The sequence below is a fragment of the Pelobates fuscus genome, chromosome 4 (genome assembly GCF_036172605.1).
Source record: "Pelobates fuscus isolate aPelFus1 chromosome 4, aPelFus1.pri, whole genome shotgun sequence".
NCBI classification, from domain to species: Eukaryota; Metazoa; Chordata; class Amphibia; order Anura; family Pelobatidae; genus Pelobates; species Pelobates fuscus.
The window spans coordinates 208,882,088-208,905,668 of NC_086320.1; positions in this window are offsets into that span (position 1 = coordinate 208,882,088).

Consider the following 23,581-nt stretch of genomic DNA (forward strand, 5'->3'; position numbering starts at 1 on the left):
TAGTTACTAGTAGACTTGTGCATTTCAAACTAATTGGGAATTGTCTGAATTTTGGGCGAAAGTTGGTTCGAATGTCGTATCTCTTTAACACCAGATGAATATATCACAAAACAAATAATTCAGACAATTGGCAAATACAAAATTATAGTTCAGTCAAAATAGTTTGTTTCATGATTTTGAAGTTACAACCATGGCTCTAAAAAAGGGGATGGAATGAATATTATTTTGGGGGAAAGGAAATATGCAACTTAATTTGCCAAAATGAACAAGTGATCTGTCCATTGATGTGGACTGTACTATGTCTCCTGTCTAATCAAGAGTAGGAAAAAGAGATGATGGTTAGGGGTTAGAGACTAAATAATGTTTTTACTTACAGATCAAGTTGTAAGTAATTAATAGAGGGAAAAAGAAGAAGCAGGATTGTTTCAGTCAAATTGATTTCAGCTATTGAGGGATACAGAGTAGCAGACACTGAGTATTGGTATGCCAGAGTGGGAATGGGAGCCTGTGCCATTGATCCTAGTGGAAGCCTGGTTTTGTTATTGCTGTGCCCAGCCCCTGCCATTGCCATTAACACAAATTGTGAGTGGGAGATAGTGATAGCATGTTTAATTATTTACTTGATTCTAGTGGGAGACAGGCAAGGTAAGATTACTATTGTGCCTAGCCACTTACACCAATTTTGATTCATTGATTTAGATTACATTTTACTGATGTGTTTTTTAATTACATTTAGAGTGACACTATATTTACCAGAACAACTACAGCTTATTGTATTTGTTCTGGTTAGTATAGTCAGTCCCTTCAGGCTTTTTTGCAGTAAACACTGTATTTTCAGAGAAAAGGCAGTATTTACATTGCAGCCTACGGATACCTCCACTGGCCCCTCCTTAGGTAGATGGCCTCTAGAAGTGCCTCCTTAGGCAGTGCTGCACAGTGTGCAGCACTACCATTTACTGTATCCATCCTCTGCATGGAGACACTGAACTTTCCTCATAGAGATGCATTGATTTAATGTATCTCTCTAAAGAGATGCTGCTTGGCCAGGGCTGTGTTTGGTTTGTGCTGGCTCTGCCCCTGACCTGCCTCCTTGACAAGCTCAGCAAATGTGATTAGCTGAGATCACCACTTCTGATTATGTCAGCCAATGAGGCAGATCAGGGTCAGCAGCAGACTGTAATAAAGGGAAGATTTTACTATATTTAGGGGGGCAATGTGGGCCAGATGGTGTATTTAACACTATAGGGTCCAGAATATATGTTTGTGTTCCTGACCCTATAGTGTTCCTGTAATGTCATCTATTTTCTTGTGAGAGACATATGATTACTTACATACTGATTACAGTTTACGGGCATTTTTTTTTTTTTTTTTAAAGAAAATCCTTTTTTTCAGAGTTTTTTTAGTCCTGTGTGCTGCAGCAGTAGTAGTGTTCAGTAGTGCTACCCATTATACACAAACATCTTAGGCTTAATAACGTTTTGCTAGTGAATGCAATACTAATTTATATCTCTGTTAATAATAATAATAAAACATACCGATCCATCATCATTGGTACATCCTAATCTCAAGATGTAATTGAGGGAGGGTAGAGGTTGTGTTTCCCAACTCACCATTAAGAATAGTACTGTTGGAACATCTGTCCTTGCTTATCAAGATATTTCTCCTGCCATGTCCTTATAGTTCTATCCTGACTGTACCATGCCCCGAGATCTGGGGGACACTAAATGATAGATCACACAAAGGAGTCAGTTCAGAAAATGTCCGATGTTTATTAACCCCTTAAGGACACATGACGTGTGTGACACGTCATGATTCCCTTTTATTCCAGAAGTTTGGTCCTTAAGGGGTTAAACAGACCCAAGGTAAAAATTAAGAAATGTTTTTTCTTTAGTTGTACATGACATTTTAATTGTGAATGTCATAATTTTTGCTAATGTTTGGTACTGTTTGCTTTTACTGCAATACAATAGACATATTTGTATTCAGCGATGTCTCAAGTATAAAACAGTACCCCATATGTAAAGATTTTATGGTGTTTTGGGAAGTTACAGGGTCAAATATAACATGTTACATTTTTCAGTTTTTTTCACATTGAAATTCACCAGTTTGGTTATGTTGCCTTTGAGACCGTCACAAACACTGGCCAAAGTTAGCTTTAATATTTGTTTGTGTGTAAAAAATGCAAAAAACTAATTTGAACACCAATTTTGGCCGGTGTTTGTGACTAAGTGGCTACTAAAAAAGACTGGACATACCTCATTTGCAATACCTTGGGGTGTCTACTTTTTCAAATGGTATGTCATCATGGGGGTAATTCTCATTCCTCGGCTACCATATCGTCTCAAAGGCAACGTAACCAATCTGGCAAATTTCAATGTTAATAAACTGAAACATAAGCCTTATATTTGACTCTGTAACTTTTGAAAACACCATAAAACATGTACATGAGGGGTACTGTTATACTCATGAGACTTTGCTGAACACAAATATTAGTGTTTCAAAACTGTAGAACATATCACAACAATTATATCGTCAGTGTAAGTGCCGTTTGTGTGTGAAAAATGCAAAAAAGTCAATTTCACTGATGATATCATTGTTGTAATACATGTTACTGTTTTGAAACACTAATATTTGTGTCCAGCGAAGTCTACCGAGTAAAACAGTACCCCCCATGTACATGTTTTATGGTGTATGGCTGGCTCCCCTTGAAAGAAGGGTGATCAGCACCCAACTTTGGTTTTCTCAAAAGAGCAAAGCAAATGATTTCCACAAGGTAACAGCTTAGAGGATAAACCCAGTGAAGGAGCTGGAATAGTATATAAGAAAACAAGTGAATTCCAAATTACACAAGAAAATGAGATGGTAACAAATAAACTTGGATTAAACCAGGGGTTAGGAGTTAAAAAAAAAATACAGACTGGACCAATCCAATACACATGAAGGCATATCAGACAGAGAGAGGTCCCATGTTTAGGTTAGTTTTATTTTACATGTAAACAAGCATTTACAATAACATGACACAAAAATGTGTCTGTGTACTATTGCAAATTACTGTGCACATTTAAATAGTTGAAGGTTTTAGTATCATTCCAATGATCATTAAAGTGTACCTGGAACCGGACTAAGATGTCATGGGGAAAAGCTACGGTATTCTTCGGGGATTAACCCCTTAAGGACGCAGCTTCAAAAACTGGACTTACCCTTAAGGACACAAGCATTTTTTTACATTTTTTGCTGTTTGTATTCAACCTCTGTTTGCATTTTTCTTATTTATTACACCAACACATGTTATATATCGTTTTTTAAAGGACAAAAAGGGCTTTAATCTTATGTGACATATACATATATAAATTCTTATTTATTATTAAAAAAATCCAAAAAAATGAAAAAAAAATGAAATAAATTGTTTTTTATTTTCACAGTTTAGGCAATAATAACGTGTGTATAATAAGTGCAGCTTAGGGAAAGTAATTTTAAAAATATTCAATTAGTTGTTCTGATTTTCAGAGTACATAATATGTCTAGGATTTCAGCTTATTTTGAAAGTTACAGGCCACAAAATACAAAGAGTAAAAACTTTTTTTAATGTGGAGCAATTTTAGAATTTGGCATGTTTGTCTTGTAAGCTTAATAGCCACCACTATTTTTGCAAAATTGCTGCACAAAAGTATATATTTATATAAAGCACACATCACAGGCTATTTACCAAAGGGTATTCTGACACTTTTTACGTAGCCATTTCGCTGCCAATCTCTGCTAAATCGTGTAGTAAAATTGTGTTTTTTTCAGATTTCTAACATACACACATAAAACAAGGATTTTTAATGTGTATTTCATAAAGTTGATATATACTACTGCTGTAGAAAACCCCATATTGTTTTCAGCCATATCAACAGAGTAAAATGATACCCCCAATCTATGTCCTTGCCACTATCCTGTGAAGTTATAGTGCCATAAAAGAGACCTGACCATTTCAGTTTTCACAGTGATAATTTTGATAGATGAATTTGATGGAGCAAGTCTCATTTTGGGGCATTGTAGCAGTTTAACTGTTGAATTTATCCCTCAATGACCTACCATTGGTGAAAGTAGACACTACAGTGTATCTCATATGGTATATATTGTGCCTTAGCGTGATGCCATTTTTTCACCAGTTTATGTCAAACTTTGTTGCATTTTTTACATACACATTACATTTTTTGGGGTCATTTTTCAAGTCTGGTAAGTGCCACTGTGATCAAAACCCCATAATTATGCTCAGCAAACTCTTCTGAATAAAACAATACCCCCAATGTATGTCTTTCACACTATCCTGTGAAGCTACAGTGCCTTAACCCCTTAAGGACCAAACCTCTGGAATAAAAGGGAATCATGACATGTCACACATGTCATGTGTCCTTAAGGGGTTAAACGAGTCCTGACCATTAGTTTTTACAATTAGAATTTTGATAAATGGATTTGGTGTGTCTATATCACATTTTAGGGCATTGTAGCAGTTTGACAGTTAAAATTACTCCATAAATGCATACCATTTGTGAAAGTAGACACCACGGGCTATGTCATATGGTATATTTTGAGCTTTATTATACAGTTATGTTAGCACCAATTACTTTCAAATGTTATCATATTGTTTTATTTTTGCATTTTTATACACACATGTTGTATTTTAGTAGTTAATTTTGGAAACTTGATATATGTTACTGTAAATTAAATCACAAAATTATTCTCAGCTATATTTCCTGAGAACAAAATTACCCCCTTTGTACACCTTAGCCAGGTTTTTGTGAAAAAATACAGGGCTAAAATCATACCCGGCCCATTACAGGTTTTTTTAAATGGCAAATTGACGAATGGTCATTGTTTCATTTTGGGGCATTTTAGTCACTCATATATTTAAATAACGCCACCAATGCATACCATTTACAAAAGTGGACAACATGGGGACCCTCATATAAAATATTATAAGCTTTATTGAAGTGACATTTTGTTACCATTTTGTTTCAAAGTTTGTGGTATTCATTTTTATTTTAACATTTTTACATACACATAGTATTTCTGATGATTATTTTTTAAATATCCTGTTTCCCACTGTCATAAAATTATCTTAGCTGTACTCAGCAACATCTTCTCAGTACAAATATACCCCATATGCATATCTTTGGAAAGTAGCGATCTTAATATTAATCTAAATCTCTAATCCCAAACCAAGCCCTAATTCTAAACCAAATCCTAATCCTAAATCTAACCCTCAATCTAATAATAAACCATTACCACAATCCTAACCCATAACGTAATCCCATGTGTAACCCTAATTATAACCTTAATCCAAATCTCAATCCTACCTTTAGCAATAGTGTTAAAATGATTCCCCCTGCTGGTGTCAGCCGAGGAATTCCCTTGCTATATTCAGCAAGGGATGCCCGTGCTGACCCTAATCCTAATCTGAACCATAATCTGAATCCTAATCTGAAACATAATCCCAATACTACAATTAATTATAAACCTAATCTCAAACATAAACTTAATAATAAACCCAGTGTTGCGGTCACCGGCCCGCCGAGCCTCACGGCTGTGCCCGACCGGCACGGCCGCACCGACAACACGAGCTTACCTGCTCGTCGGCGAGCCGGGAACCGCTCCTTCCGTTCTTCCGGGCATCACGCCCGAATCAAACATGGCGCCGACCACGTGGTCGCGCCTAAGAGTAGCTCCGCCCCCGAGAATTATACCAACGTGTGCGTGACGTCACGACGTCAACGCACACGCACGTTTTGGGGTCAGAGGTCGCCCTCTGACCAATCACAGCCTAGAGAGGGGTATTTAAACCCCTAGCTTTTCCCAGTACTTTGCCCTGTCGTGGTTTCAGTTTCCTGGTTTCCTGAGAGGGCTATTTTCGTGTTTCTGATTTCCTGGTATCCTGATCCTTGGCGTTTCCCTGGTTATTCTGATCTCTGGTTTCCCTGACTTGGCTTGTTTAATCGGTATTGAGTATTTTCTGGCTTCCTTGACCTTGGTTTTCCCTTTGACCATTCTCTGTCTCTAGCGTATTAGTCCGGCCATTCTAAGGTCCGGTTTACGCTCTATCCTGTTATTTTCCTTTTCTTACTTATGTATATGTTTACATAGTTTCTGCGTGCTGGACCACATTACTAGCCGTGACATTATGACAGGGCCATGGATCCTGCAGAACTATGCAAACATATGATTGCCTGTGAAAATAGGGTGGAGGATATGGACCACAGGTTAGACCAATTTGCCCAGGCATTTCAGACCTTGCTCCAGAGGACTGCCTATTTAGAGGTCCCGCCTGTACCACCTGTGGTTCCGCCACCTGTAGTGGTTCCCGTACCACATAAACCACCGTCCATAACCCTGTCACCGCCCCCTCATTATGGAGGTGATTCAGAGGTTTTTTAAACCAAATTGAATACCACTTTGAGGCCTCCCCAGGTTCATTCCCAACAGATAGATCTAAAATAGGCTATCTGATGAACCAATTAACTGGAAAAGCCTTGACCTGGGCTAACCCCTTATGGGAAAGTGGTGACGCAGTAGCCCGTGATTACAGTGCCTTTCTTACAGCTTTTAAGGCTACGTTTGAACCTAAAGGCAGGGAGAAGAACGCTGCCAAAGCCCTTATGAGAATCAAGCAAGGCAGTCGTTCTGTAGCCGATTATGCCATAGAGTTCAGGACATTGGCGTCTGAGGTTGATTGGACCAATAGTGGTCTGGTGGCTGCTTTCTCTGAAGGTCTAGCTGAGAGTATACAAGATGAGACCGCAGCTAGAGACCTTCCGGTTAATCTTAATGAGTTTATTGCCTACATGATAGACATTGATAACCGGCTCAGAGAGAGAGAGAAAAACAAACAACGTAACAGACGTTCTAATTTGTCCATAGCTCCTCGTTTCTCTAACCCAGTGGTGAGTAGCCAAATGCCTCTTCCAGAACCTGAACCCATGCAATTGGGTAGCGCTAAACTCACTGAGGCAGAGAGACAACACAGACGTAACGAGGGGCTATGTATGTATTGTGGCAAGAAGGGACATCTAAGATCGTCATGCCCAGTTCGGCCGGAAAACTTGCACACCTAAGGCACGTACGGGGACCGACCTTAGGTGTGATGTATATGTCCCCTAAATTGACTAAGAACCGTTTCCTTGTCAAAGTAACCTTGTCTTTTAAGAACACTACTGTTCAGTGTGAGGCTATGATTGACTCTGGGGCAGCGGAGAATTTCCTAGACAAAGAATTCTCTGCAAAACATCTCCTGCCCTTAAGACAAAAAGAGAAACCTATAGCAGTCGAGGCCATTGATGGAAGGCCTCTTACCCAGCCTTTCATCACACACGAAACTCTGCCAATCACTGTCTCAATGGGTATTCTCCACTCTGAAGAAATTACCTTTCAAATCATATCTTCACCTACATGTCCGATAATACTCGGTTTCCCTTGGCTCCTGAAACACAATCCACGTTTGGATTGGATTGAAGGAGAGATTGTGAGTTGGGGTGAGAGATGCTAAGGTGTTTGCTTTAAGCAAATCCCACAACCTATTGGTACCATTAATGTTCCTTTTGCACCTCCCTTGACCACACAAATTCCGCCGCAGTATATGGATTTAACCCCTTAAGGACCAAACTTCTGGAATAAAAGGGAATCATGACATGTCACACACGTCGTGTGTCCTTAAGGGGTTAAAAGAGGTATTTTACAAGGTCCAGTCAGAAGGGTTACCTCCTCATAGACCTTATGACTGTACTATAAACTTATTACCAGGGACTATGCCTCCCAAGGGAGGAGTTTATGCCATGTCCCCCCAGGAAAATCTTTGTTTGGAAGAATATATAAAGGATGCTCTCAGAAAGGGTCATATCCGTAGATCCTCCTCACCAGCCGGGGCTGGGTTATTCTTTGTCTCTAAAAAAGAAGGAGACCTACGCCCCTGTATCGATTATAGGGGTTTGAATAAGATTACCATAAAAAATGCCTACCCTATTCCCCTTATATCAGAGCTGTTTGACAGATTGAAGGGAGCTCGAGTCTTTACTAAGCTCGATCTCCGAAGTGCATACAATCTAGTCAGGATTAAGGAGGGTCACGAATGGATGACCGCATTTAACACCAGAATGGGACATTACGAATACCTGGTTATGCCGTTTGGATTATGTAACGCTCCAGCGGTATTCCAGGATTTTATTAACGATGTCCTAAGAGAGTACCTTCACATGTTCGTTCTAGTGTACTTGGACAACATTCTCATCTATTCCCCAGACCTAGAGACACATCACGAACATGTGAGAATTGTACTGAAAACCCTGTTACAGAACGGTCTTTACTGTAAACTGGAGAAATGCCAGTTTGACCAAACGGAGATACAATTCCTTGGATACGTTATATCTCCGTCTGGTTTCCAGATGGATCCCCGCAAACTGGAGGCAGTCTTACAGTGGCCATTGCCCAAGGGCCTTAAAGCTGCCCAACACTTTATAGGTTTTGCGAATTACTACCGCAAATTCATAAAGGGATTTTCCTCCGTGATTTCCCCTATAACCAGTTTAACCAAAAAAGGAGCAAATTGTATATCTTGGCCCAAAGAAGCAAGAGAGGCATTTGAACGGTTAAAATCTTTATTTTCCTCAGCACCTGTCCTGACCCATCCTGATCCAACCAAACCATTTATCCTAGAGGTGGATGCGTCAGAGACAGGAGTTGGAGCCATTCTGTCTCAGAGAGAAAGTCCTGATACGCCTTTACATCCCTGTGGATTTTACTCTCGCAAACTCACACCTGCAGAGAAGAATTATGACATAGGGAATAGGGAACTTTTGGCCATTGTACTTGCCCTTAAGGAATGGAGGCATCTCTTGGAAGGTTCCAAAGAGCCACTTTTGATCTTTACTGAGATCATAAGAATTTGGCTTATATTGGGGACGCTAAGAGACTGTCCTCTCGTCAGGCTAGATGGTCATTGTTCCTCTCCCGATTCAATTTCGTAATTACGTATAGGCCTGGTACTAAAAACACCAAGGCAGATGCACTTTCTAGGCAGTTTGAGACAGAGGAAGTTCCGGAACAGGAGATATATCCTATTATACCTCCTGAATGCCTCATTGCCACTACAGTTTCCGAAGTGTCTTCTCCACTCTTCTGTGCCATAATAGCAGACCAAACTCAGGCACCTGTGGGAAAACCTCCGGACAAACTGTATGTGTCACCTCAGTTCCGAAAAAAGGTACTAGATATGTTCCATGACAACCTCACAGCGGGCCATCCTGGAGTCCATAAAACTCTCTCTGCCATCTCCAGGAGGTTTTGGTGGCCTGCTCTTAGAAACGATATCAAAGATTATGTTGGGGCATGTCAAATATGTGCCGTTTCTAAAGTTCCTCCTAGATCGCCCCCTGGACTGTTACAACCACTGCCGATACCTAGTGCTCCATGGACCCACTTAGCCATGGATTTCATTGTGGATCTACCCAGTTCAAACGGGTTTAATACAGTTCTTATGGTTATCGATAGATTCACAAAGATGGCACATTTTGTCCCACTTAAAAAATTACCATCTGCTCAAGATCTAGTTCAAATATTCTTGAGAGAGATCTTTCGGTTGCACCCAAAAGCATAGTATCTGACAGAGGTACCCAGTTTGTTTCTAGGTTTTGGCGTTCCTTTTGTAAGCAATTGGGCATCGAACTCTCCTTTTCGTCAGCGTATCACCCTCAAACAAATGGAGCAGCAGAGAGGGTGAATCAGTCTTTAGAAGCCTATTTACGTTGCTTTATAAATGCCAATCAGTCTAACTGGTATGAGCTCTTACCCATGGCTGAGTTCGCCAGGAACAACGCCACTCATGAATCTTCTAATCATAGTCCATTCTTTGTAAATCAGGGTTATCACCCCGCTGTTTTTCCTTCTGAATTCTCAGACACGGAAATTCCTGCTTTGAACACCCATTTAGAATCAATTCATGATACCTGGGATTCCGTCCATTCAGCTCTGCAAAAAGCTTCATTACGAGCAAAGGTCCAAGCTGACAAAAAACGGGGCGCTAATCCTGTCTATCTTCCAGGTGACAGGGTGTGGCTCTCCACAAAACATGTCAAACTTAAGGTCCCGTCCATGAAATTTGCCCCTCGGTACATAGGTCCCTTTCGAGTTACCCAACGTATTAATCCAGTGACCTATTCTTTGGCACTTCCGGCTCATATGAGAATTGCGAATACTTTCCATGTGTCTCTGCTCAAGCCCCTTACTTGCAATCGCTACACCAGGTTATCCACTCCTCCTCCGCCCTTGGTAGTGGGTGATCAAGAAGAATACGAAGTCCGTTCTATCATGGACTCCAAATTATCCAGAGGTGTCTTGTCCTATCTCGTTGACTGGAAGCGTTATGGTCCCGAGGAACGTTGTTGGGTTCCTGCTGACCGGGTCCATGCGCCCCGTCTTATCTGGTCGTTTCACAACCGCTTTCCTCTTAAGCCGGGTCCTTCCCGCCCGGTGCGCGGTCTTCGAGTGGGGGGTACTGTTGCGGTCACCGGCCCGCCGAGCCTCACGGCCGTGCCCGACCGGCACGGCCGCGCCGACAACACGAGCTTGCCTGCTCGTCGGCGAGCCGGGAACCGCTCCTTCCGTTCTTCCGGGCATCGCGCCCGAATCAAACATGGCGCCGACCACGTGGTCGCGCCTAAGCATAGCTCCGCCCCCGAGAATTATACCAACGTGTGTGTGACGTCACAACGTCAACGCACACGCACGTTTTGGGGTCAGAGGTCGCCCTCTGACCAATCACAGCCTAGAGAGGGGTATTTAAACCCCTAGCTTTTCCCAGTACTTTGCCCTGTCGTGGTTTCAGTTTCCTGGTTTCCTGAGAGTGCTATTTTCGTGTTTCTGATTTCCTGGTATCCTGATCCTTGGCGTTTCCCTGGTTATTCTGATCTCTGGTTTCCCTGACTTGGCTTGTTTAATCGGTATTGAGTATTTTCTGGCTTCCTTGACCTTGGCTTTCCCTTTGACCATTCTCTGTCTCTAGCGTATTAGTCCGGCCATTCTAAGGTCCGGTTTACGCTCTATCCTGTTATTTTCCTTTTCTTACTTATGTATATGTTTACATAGTTTCTGCGTGCTGGACCACATTACTAGCCGTGACACCCAGTAATAAACCTGATAATAAATCTAGTACTTATGCTAAACCGAATAATAATCCTTAATTGTAATCCTTAATTTAATCTTAATCCCAAAGGTTTCCCTCTACTAATATCAGTGCTGATATTAGTAAAGGGATTTTAAACTAAAACACAGTGGTATGTTGCTGCCATCTACTGGCTATTTTCAGTATTGCAGTCTCCCATCTCTTACATTGAAGACATTATTCCCAATGCAATGCGATCTGTGCTGGGCAACTAAAAATGCCCAGCACTGATCAGAATGGCATTTGGGTATAGAGGGTGATCCTCCAGGGTTTGTTCAGACCCTGTGAGTCTCCCAAGCACCAGATCACTTGAGAGAATTACTGTAGCTGAGCTTGATCGCTCAGCTGCAGTGTTCTTTGTGGATTTAAATGGCTACATGCAGTGCTAACTTTCAGCACTGCATGCAGCTCATCAAAAAGTCTGGGGCCACTAAAAATGGCCCCAACTGACAGAGGGAACCCCCAGGTTTCTAATGATACCTGAGTTTCCTAATGTGAGCAGGGATTTAGCCCTGCTCACACTACATTGCTGTCTATGGGGATTTAGATCCCCATTAAAAGAGCTGCTTGCCGACCTCACTTTGAGCTCTGCATGCAGCTCATCAAAAAACCTGAGGCCACTAAAAATGGCCCCAGCTGACAGAGGGGACACCCAGGTTTCTAATGATACCTGGGTTTCCTAGTGTGAGCAGGGATTTAACCCTGCTCACACTGCATTGTGCTCTATGGGGATTTAAATCCCCATTTAAACAGCTGCTTGCCGACCTCACTTTGAGCTCTGCATGCAGCTCATCAAAAAACCTGGGGCCACTAAAAATGGCCCCAGCTGACAGAGGGGACACCCAGGTTTCTAATGATACCTGGGTTTCCTAGTGTGAGCAGGGATTTAACCCTGCTCACACTGCATTGTGCTCTATGGGGATTTAAATCCCCATTTAAACAGCTGCATGCCGATCTCACTTTGAGCTCTGCATGCAGCTCATCAAAAAACCTGGGGCCACTAAAAATGGTCCCAACTGACAGAGGGGACCCCCAGGTTTCTAATGATACCTGGGTTTCCTAGTGTGAGCAGGGATTTAACCCTGCTCACACTACATTGCTGTCTATGGGGATTTAAATCCCCATTAAAAGAGCTGCTTGCCGACCTCACTTTGAGCTCTGCATGCAGCTCATCAAAAAACCTGGGGCCACTAAAAATGGCCCCAGCTGACAGAGGGGACACCCAGGTTTCTAATGATACCTGGGTTTCCTAGTTTGAGCAGGGATTTAACCCTGCTCACACTGCATTGTGCTCTATGGGGATTTACATCCCCATTTAAACAGCTGCATGCCGATCTCACTTTGAGCTCTGCATGCAGCTCAGCTGTCAGTCTGTGGACATTAAAAATGACCTCAACTGACAGAGGGGAGACCCAGGTTTCTAATGATACCTGGGTTTCCTGGTGTGAGCAGGGATTTAACCCTGCTTACACCACAATCTAGATATAGGCATTTAAATGCCTATTTAAGCAGATACATGCCGCGCTGACTTCCAGCACTGCATGTAACTCATCAAAAAGGGTGGGGTCACTAAAAATGTCCCCAGCTGATAGAGGGGAGCCCCAGGTTTCCATTGATACCTGGAACTTCCTTGTGTTAGCAGGGATTTAATCCTGATCACACCAAATTGTAATAGTGGGGATTTAAATCCCCATTTAAATGCTTGTTTGCAGCGCTCACTTTGAGCTCTGCAAACAGAGCATCAGTCAGTCTGGGGACACTAATTCTGGCCCCAGGTGAGAGAGGGGAGCCCCAGGAATCAAATGATACCTGGGGCTCATAGTTGCCAGCAAGGTAATAGACCCTGCTGGAAAAATACTGCATGACGGAAATGTTCCGTCATGCGTCCTTAAGGGTAGGACCAGCATGACGGAAAATTTCCGTCATGCGTTCTTAAGGGGTTAAGGGGATCTTAGCATCCCATCAAAACAAATAGCACATGAGAGTCCTTCTGGAGTTTTTATGCAACATTATCAGCAATCATAATTGCAAAATGCAAAACAAAAGAGAAAATGAGCCTCAAAAACATATTTTACTGGTTTCAATACAAACCCAGAATTATGTGTGATGATCTTTGACATGCCTTGTGCTGTAATTATTTTCATATGTCTATGCAGATATGATTGGTTGTCAAGCATTGGTTAACACACCAATCAGCACACTCAAGGTTAAACAGGAGTTCTATGTGTAGTTATTATTAATATATTATTATTGTTTTACTGATATCCTATAAGAATGTGACAGTGTCCCTTGGTAATATGTATTTAAACACAGAATCATTCTTCTGCAAACATAGTTTAAGCATTCTCTTTAATTACACTGACAAGCATTTGTCAAGAATTGTCACTACATTTGAATTTACATCTGTTGGCACTCATGGCTAGCCACATTTATGCATATTCCCCATGCTCTTGAAGGAACTTCACAATCTGCCACTAGTGAATTCACTTGAAGTCAGCTGGACATTGGTGACTGCTGCAAGATATGCCAATGTACGCAAACATAAAATAGGTAGCTGTCAGGTATAAGTGACACTTTATTTTTTTATATATTTTTTTGTTACTAACAAGCATCTAGGCCAAATGTTAAAGAAACTAGGAATAATGCCATTTTTGGATTGCTGGCGAGCTACAACAAGACACACATACACACACAATGCCAAGTGTTTTATCAATGTCTCCTGAACCACACAATATCACTACGTTCCGATAATACACTCTCCAGCATTAGAAATCTTTTATGTTACAAGACTTTTTAAAATTCAAAGTAGCGGCTAGATTTAGGGTTAGGTACCATTTAGTTTGTGTCCCAGTATATTTGCAACTACTGATATAATATTAGGTTTGTCCACGTTATTGATCTGCCAAGAGGTAAGTGAAGAAGAATTATCAAGTTTGTTTACCTAGTCCCTCTCCCAGCCTATCACAACTGAAACTGCTCCATTAGGGTGTAACTGCTGGTATATACCTTTATATTTATATCTCAATATTTAAGCACTACAATTTGTATTGCATTGCTTAGTAATTCATACACAATATATTTAATTGTCCTAGAATGTAATAATATAGGTCAGTATATTAGGTTGTTTTATTCAGGTTAAAAACATGTTCTTATCCAATTGAAAGATTCATATGATTATCTGCAGCCTTGTGCACTAATAGAGTAAAATAAATGAATGTGTTGCTCCCAGTTAAATATTGAAATGAAGCTAAAAATAATGTGTTTTGTGAGTTTGTTTGTGACAAGATATTAGATTTCCATGAAGTACGTATTTGAAATTCATCATTTTTGCTGTGATATTATACTTTTCTTGGCAAGTACTATGAATTGCGGCTGAGTTACCGAACACTTGTCTAAGACTTTATGATACAATAAAGAATGATAAAAGGTTTGAATAATGAGGTACCCAGTGAAATGTATTATTCACATAACGTGACAACATTAAGACTGAACTGTACCTAAGATTTTACCTATTACTGGAATATGGATCTATGAGTATTTAAGTCTAATATTTACATGTTGAAGGATTATTCAGATTTTTCTTCCTCTAATTTCATTAGGCCATACTCAAGTAGCCTCATATTAACTTTCAATTACCCCCGACATCAATCCCAAAAAATAAAAAATAATCTAAAACTTATTCCATAATATCAGACAAAAAATCATAGCTTTCATAAAATCACATTACATGTTTTGTCTATCAGACTGATCTGAATCATAGAAAACAGTACTAACAGGAGGTGCAGATTTAACTGATAGTAGGTGCTAGATTATCAACAGGAGCAAAATATATAAAATATTCCTCTTTTTTTATATAAGGGGTTGTAGATTAGCTGCACAGTTCAACCTAAATGGATCACATTAACCCCTTACTGCATTGCAAGATGAATACAAAATAAAAACAATTTGGAAAAATCCAAAGTTAAAACACATACATAAATATACTAAAATATATATATAACTATAGTTAAATTTGCATCAATTTGGGGGGCGGGGCTTCACCACCATGATGGGCAGAAGCATGTTTACATAGCTCCTCTGGAATTTGCCTAAAAAAGCCAAATGTTAAGGGATTTATCCCCAAATCTTGCTCTAAAGTACAAGACCCAGCTGTGCCTCAGAGGCTCGGCCCGATTTACCAGAGTTATACCTCGTATGATTTGAGGCCTACCCTGATGGTTGAGTGCGGGAGGCGGCCACTCCCTATCTCTGCAGTGTAACAGTCCCCTGCAACTCGACTTTGAGGCACTGTTCACCCCCCTTTAACCAGTGGGGGTTAATACACCTGAAGGCATATCAGACAGATACACATGAGAGTGCACAGAGGCGAAGGCCCAATCGCTTTCAGATGGCTGAGATACCAAACAACATGCGGTCTGACCCATGGATGGAAAAGTTATTGACGGCCTTTGATCAGATTTGCAAAGACTTCTGGGCCTGAATATCACAGAGATCAATAACAGGTTGCATAAAAATATGTAAATTGTTACTTCTATATATGTTGTGACAGTGTGTGACAGTGTGCATGTGTATCTGTGTGTCAATTTGCTTCTGTGTGTATTTATGTGTCTATGTATGTATCTGTGTGTCAGTTTTTGTGTGTATGTGTCTGTGTTTGTGTAGCAATATATGTGAGCCAGTATCTGTGTGTGCATATGTGTGTCTGTGTATATCTAAGTTTGTGTGGCATTGTACGTGTGCCAGTATGTGTGTGTATCTGTATTTGTACAACAGTGAGTGTGAGTATCTGTATGTGTATATGTACATACATCTGCGCATTCAATCACCAACACTAGACACAAATACACTACTACATTATAAATACAAAAACACAGCTGTAATCAAAAAGCAACACCCCACACAAGCACAACCTGCATTCAAAAATAAGCATTACATAAAAATACACTCGTGCAATCATACCAAAACATCACACACAAACTAACCCTGCATTCAAACACTAAAATTGCACACAAAATACCAACATGCACAACTATCAATATATAACTGCATTCAAATGCTAACACTAAACACAAATGCATGCCTACATTCACACACAGCCATGCAAGGTTGGACAGGCGGTAGATTCCCAGCTGGAAAAGCAATGTTGGAGTTGTATGACAGTTGAGGAACTACCTTTTGACCACTTTTACCTGACTATTGTGGATTGTCAAACCTCCAAGCACCTAACCATGCCTCCAGCAAAGGCTCATAGGGCATCCATGGACCAGAAATTGCAATGACAACAGGTCCACTCTCAAAAAGAGACTTTTAGTCTCAGGTACGTGATTCAAACACTTACTCTGCATCTTATATGGTATCCTGCTTAATCCTCCAGCTGTTTCCCTGCATTCTTGCCTCTATCAGGAGGGCAAACAGGTAGTCATACATAAAAGGATCATCCTATTTCCATAAGGCATTGATCCAGGTCAAGGCTTTTCCTTCAAATAAATTCATAATAAAGCTCTGTCAGAAGGCAATGACTAAGGGACCATTTTTTTCTGGTTCAAAAACCCTCTACACTGAGCTGGGTCAACCCCAGGGCCGGACTGGGAAAAAAATTCGGCCAGGGCATTTTTCCATCACAGCGGGCCCCTGAGAAAGGCGCTGTGTATATACTTAGGTTGGATTTTTTTTTTTTATTATTATTTATTTATTTATTTATTTTTCACCCTGCCCTTCCCTGGGTCACTACATTGCCTGGAGAACCAACAAAATATTACGTATCTGTATCTGTATAAGGGTATAATGGATAATGAGGAATAATTGAATTAGGAATATGGCCAATTATTTAACTATACTTACTCTAAACGTTAAAGGCCTAAACAGCCCTCATAAACGCAGAATGTTAGAGCATGAAATGGTGAAATCAAAAGCTGCAGTGGTATGTCTTCAAGAGACACATTTGTGTGTTAAGAATCCACCTAAATTTAAAATTAAAGACTACCCCCAAAGTTTTCACTCTATGTTTACGACCAAAAGTAAAGGGGTATCAATTTATTTTCATTGCGATTGGTGTTTTATTCCTGATAAACAATATATTAGGAATGATGGGAGATTGCTGATTTTGGTTGGATTACTAAACGGATTACAAGTAACTATAGTGTCACTATATGCACCAAATGATAAGCAAAAATCGTTTCTCACTATGACCTTTCGAAAGATAGAGCAATATAGGGTGGGACATATTTTTATCTGTGGTGATTTTAAGTGTGTTCCAGACCCATCTTTTGATATCAAAAGAGTAGAGGATAAACCACCGAAACAGTCATCAGTTTACCTTGGTAAATACTTAAGGAATTTATTGCATGATTTTGATTACTATGACCTTTGGCGTAATCTTTACCCAAGTGAGAGGGACTTTACTTATTATTCAACTGCACATAAAACTTTTACTAGAATAGACCTATGTCTGTTGGACATTAAAACCTTGCCCTTTGCAATTAGCGCACAAATAGGTTCAATAACGTGGTCAGACCATGCGCCTCTAAGCATTAAGATAAAAGTGCCATTTTCTGTAAGGGGGAAAAGTTCTTGGCGCCTAAATGATAGCTTATTAGATAGTGAAGAATATCTCCCAAAATTGCAATCTCAGGTAGAAATGTTTTTTAGAAATCATGTTAACTGCCAGACTAATGTCACTACTCAATGGTTAGCCCATAAGGCAGTTATAAGAGGCATGTTAATACAGCAAGGAGCAAGGGTAAAGAGATTACGGTCACAGGAAATGAGCAAATTAGAATTAGAGTTGACTAAGATGGAGGCCACTCATAAAGCTGCCCCTACTTCATGCTCACATTCACAACTGATGGTGATAAAGTCAGCCTTACAAGATTTACAACTATTAGAGACAGGGAAGCATATGAGACTATTAAACCAATCACATTATGTTATGGGGAATAAAGCGGGTAGACTCTTAGCTAATAAAGTTAAACAAAAAAAATTACAAGTTAAAATCCCTTATATAGTCTCAAAAAGGAATGATAAATTATATAATCCTCAAGATATAGCAAATGAACTGGCAGATTATTATTCAGAGCTCTATCAATTAGAGAGAGATACTAATACATATCAGCCAAAGGAGGAGGAGATCAAAATTTTTTTGGAGAAGGCAAATTTACCTAGGTTAACACCACTTCAATGTACCTCCCTTGATAAACCTTTTGAGGAAGAAGAGGTAGCAGTAGCAATAAATTCCCTCACTAAACATAAGGCTCCCGGGCCTGATGGGTTTTCAAATTATTATTATATAAAATTAGCAAAACAACTGATCCCTACTCTTACGAAACTTTTTAATTTTATAAAAGTTACTGGTGCCATTCCCCAAGAAATGTTGGAAGCAAATATTGTGGCTTTACCGAAACCTAATAAACCGCCTACACAGAGTGAAAATTTAAGACCGATATCCCTACTTAATACGGATATTAAGATCTACGCTAAATTGATAGCTTCACGAATTAAACACCTCCTCCCAGATCTTATCTCGGAGGAACAAGCAGGGTTTATACCTGGAAAACAGATAGGGGATAATACTAGACATTTTGTGAACTTGGTGGAATGGGCAAACACTTCATCACAACAAGGATTAATTTTAGCATTAGATGCTGAAAAAGCATTTGATCGTTTACATTAGGGGTATATGTCACTTACGCTCATTAAAATGGGTTTTCCATTAAATTTTTTAGCAAGTATATTAGCACTATATCAAAACCCTAGTGCAAGAGTGCTTAATACTGGCTTTTTTCTGACAAAATAAAAATAAGTAACGGCTCTCGTCAAGGCTGTCCCCTTTCCCCTCTTATTTTTATTATATGTATGGAACCTGTAGTAAGGATTATTAAACAAGATAATAATATTAAAGGGTTGTTTACACCAGGGGGTATTAAAAAAATAGCGTTGTTTGCGGACGATATTCTGCTCTTTATTAAAGACCCAGAGTCTTCCTTACCAGTACTGATTAAACTACTAATAGAATATGGGCAGGTATCGTATTATAAAAATAACATAGCTAAAACACAGGCGCTACCTATTAAATTACAACAAACAGTAATAGATAAACTGAAGCTACAATATAAATTTGATTGGCGTACTTCATTTATAAAATATTTGGGAATTAAACTTACTAAAGCAGCTAAAACACTAATTAAAGTAAACCACTATCCAATGCTTCAACAAATTAAAAATGCAATGGCAAAGTGGGAAGGTTTGGAGATTTCATGGCTGGGACGCATAAATCTTATTAAAATGATGATACTACCTCAGATACTATATCTCTTTAGAACATTACGCATAGCACTCTCTAACAAATTACTTAAACAGATTCAGAGCACTATAAATGCTCACATTTGGAAGAGGAAACCCCCAAGAGTGGCACGAGGGAGTTCACGAGGGAGTTCAGGTCTTTCATATGTAAAAGGGGGTCTGGGAATGCCAGACATTAAAATATATTATAGAGCATTCTTTTTAGCAGAAGGGTTTAGATTACTTAGAATGAGGAAAAACCTCTCAATACCCAATTTGGCTAACATTTGAAAATGCATGCTTAGATGCAAATAACATAACATACTACTTATGGACATGCTCGGTTCCCCAGTCTCCTTTAAAACCCATGTTACAAAGCACAAAACTCTTACTAAGATTATGGAAAAAATGGTGTCCGTGTGTAATAAATCTTAATTTGATGTTTAAAGCTGCACCAATAATGGCATTAGCAGCCCTTTCTTTGGACCTTCAGATGACAGGGTGGCAAGAGAAGGGGGTAAGACAAATAGGCAATTTAATGATCGGGCCACAAGTAAAATTATTTCCTAATCTTCAAAAATAATTTAACTTAGATGCTAAAGAGATGTTCGTATACTTAAGGATTAAGAATATAATAAAAGCATATGCTATGGATAATCCAGATAATGAGGCAAAAATCTTACCCTCACCAGAATTTATTTTGTCACGTAAGTCTATTAAACCATTTTCTTGGTGTTATAATGCACTGATTGAAAGCGAGGCACCAGAAAAATTTAAATATATGATTAAATGGGAGAATGAAATTGGGAAGCAATTTTCAAGGAGAGATTGGCACTTAGCTATGTTCAGCACCAAGCAAGCCTCACGTAGCTTATCGTTATGGGAGGCGTATTGTAAGGTGACAATGAGGTGGTACTTGGTACCGCAAAGATTAGCACATATGTATGCTGACTCATCAAGGTTGTGTAGGAGGTGTGAGAAAGAAGTTGGTTCTATGCTGCATATTTTCTGGGAGTGTCTATATTTAAGAGATTTTTGGAAGCGAATTCAGAATTTAATATATGAAAAAACAAAGCTTATGATTTCATTGCATGCGGAGAAACTCGTACTTCATATTATTCCTGGGATTAATACACATGCTCACAGAAAGGTAATTTTAAATATCCTTACGGCAGCAAAAATAGCCCTAGCAGGCAATTGATAGCAGAAAGTTATTACTTCAGATGAGGCAGTATATGCTAAACTGAACAAGATTAGCTCATATGAAAAGATGGCCAGTGAAGTTAATGGGTGTCTCGACAAGTATAAAAAAGAATGGTACAGTTGGATAAAAAGCGACTGAACTATGCTCTTTATATAAGAGAAGGTTTTTGGATACTTAACCCCTTAAGGACCAAACTTCTAGAATAAAAGGGAATCATGACGTGTCAGACATGTCATGTGTCCTTAAGGGGTTAAATTACAGACCATGCAACCCCGAGGTCTGAACGTAGATTTCGACCTGGTGTGTTTTTTAAAATAATTCATTAGACATGTGCAATTCGTTTTGGTCCGAATATGAATTCGGATGAATTTCGGGCAATTCGGATATTCGGGTACTTCCGAATGTCCGAAGTGCCAAATTGCCGAGGTCCCGAAGTTCCAAAATTACCGAATTTCCGAAGTGCCGAAGTGCTGAAGTTACGAAGTGGCAAAGTGCCGAAGTGCCGAAGTTCCGAAGCACAGTATTGCCTAAGTACTAATATACTTACCCAGTGAAAGAAGAAGAATGTTACATTGTATACAATTTTAAATAAAAAGTATACAAACATAGCCAGGATTCAGCTGTAAGCATTTGCAACACTTACAACAATCAAGTAACATACATTCATATAAAATGTAAGTTACTTGGCCAGTCAATGTAATAACAGGAATGAATAAGTAGATAACTCCCTAATTCCCACGGTATTAGGGAGCTATCTACTAAAAGGCTGAAAGACCTAAATTAGTCTTTCAGACAAATTTACTAATACTAAGTAAAGATTAGTAAATTATGCCCCTACTCCCTATACCGCGAGTAGGGCTATGTCTATTAAACAGTGAGCAGCCTGAGGCTGCTCACTGGTAAAAATAAAGAAAGAAAGAAAAATATGTGGGGGGGGCTATTCTCCTTCCCCCCGGCCCCCACACCTGAGCGGTGGTTGGGGGCCCTAATGTAAAATAACAGGGGGGACCTGTTGTCCTCCCCCCTGGCCCCCACCCCTGAGCGGTGGGTGGGGGCCCTAAATATTAATAAGGGGGGGACATAATGTCCTCCCCCTGGCCCCCACCCCTGAGCGGTGGGTGGGGGCCCTACAGTAAAATAAGGGGGGGACCTAATGTCCTCCCCCCTGCCCCCCACACATGAGTGGTGGGTGGGGGCCCTAAATTATAATAAGGGGGGCACCTTATATCCTCCCCCTGGCCCCCACCCCTGAGCGGTGGGGTGGGGGCCCTAAATACTAATAAGGGGGGACCTAATGTCCTCCCCCCTGGCCCCCACCCCTGAGCGGTGGGTGGGGGCCCTACAATAAAATAGGGGGGGATCTAATGTCCTCCCCCTTGGCCCCCACCCCTGAGCGGTGGGTGGGGGCCCTAAATCGGAATAAGGGGGGGACATTATGTCCTCCCCCCTGGCCCCCACCCCTGAGCGGTGGGTGGGGGCCCTAAATACTAATAAGGGGGGGACCTAATGTCCTCCCCCTGGCCCCCACCCCTGAGCGTTGGGTGGGGGCCCTAAATACAAATTGGGGGGGACCTAATGTCCTTCCCCCTGGCCCCCACTCCTGAGCTGTGGGTGGGGGCCCTAAAAAAAAATGTCGCCCCCAGGTGACTAGGGGTCCCCAAACCCCTGGTCACCCCCTCGCCAGCCAAAAAAATCATCCCCCTACCTACTCCCCTCTCCCTAAAAATGTTGAGAGGGGGACCTTTAAATAAGTACCTGTAAAAAAACCAAAAAACTTACCATTCGATGTTTTCTTTCTTCTAAAATCTTCTTTTCAGCCCCAAAAAAGGGCAAATAAAAAAACCATAATAACCAATGCAATTAAATTTTTTTTTTTTTTTTTTTAAATGAGCGCAAAAAAAATCCATCTTCACCCATGGAGGGCTCCGCGCAGATTGAGCTCTGCATTGCGGGGCAATTGCCCGCCCTGCAATTAGGCTCAGAGCACTCTGATTGGTGGGTTTAAGCCATCCAATCAGAGTGCTCTGATAGGTAAATGAAGAGACTGACAGGTAAGTCTCTACATTTTACTTAATCTACCAATCAGAGTGATATGAGTCAAATTACACAGCGTGGGAAAATTCCAAAGAACTATCCCATGCTGTGTAAGATGACACAGAGCACTCTCATTGGTGGATTTCAAACCAACCAATCAGAGTGCTGTGACAGGTCAATGTAGAGACTTACCTGTCAGTCTCTTCATTTACCTGTCAGAGCACTCTGATTGGATGGTTTAAACCCAGCAATCAGAGTGCTCTGAACCTAATTGCAGGGTGGGGCAAGGCTTTATAAGCCTTCCACCGCCCTGCAGAGCTCAGTCTGCGCGGAGCCCTCGCAGGGTGAAGATGGATTTTTTTTTTTTTTTATTGCGTCAGTTATTATGGTTTTTTATTTGCCCTTTTTTGGGGCTGAAAAAATAAGATTTTAGAAGAAAGAAAACATTGAATGGTAAGTTTTATTTTTTTTACAGGTACTTAGTTAAAGGTCCCCCCCTCATTATTTTTAGGGTGAGGGGGGTAGGTAGGGAAATACTTTTTTTGGGGGGGGAGGGGGTGACTAGGGGTTTGGGGACCCCTAGTCACCTGGGTGGAGAAATTTTTTTAGGACCCCCACCCGCCGCTCAGGTGTGGGGGCCAGGAGGGAGGACATTATATCCCCCCTTATTAGTATTTAGGGCCCCCACCCACCGCTCAGGGGTGGGGGCCAGGGGGAAGACATTAGGTCCCCCCCTTATTCCAATTTAGGGCCCCCACCCACCGCTCAGGGGTGGGGGCCAGGGGGGAGGACATTAGGTCCCCCCTTATTAGTATTTAGGGCCCCCGCCCACCGCTCAGGGGGGGCCAGGGGAGAGGAAATTAGGTCCCCCCCTT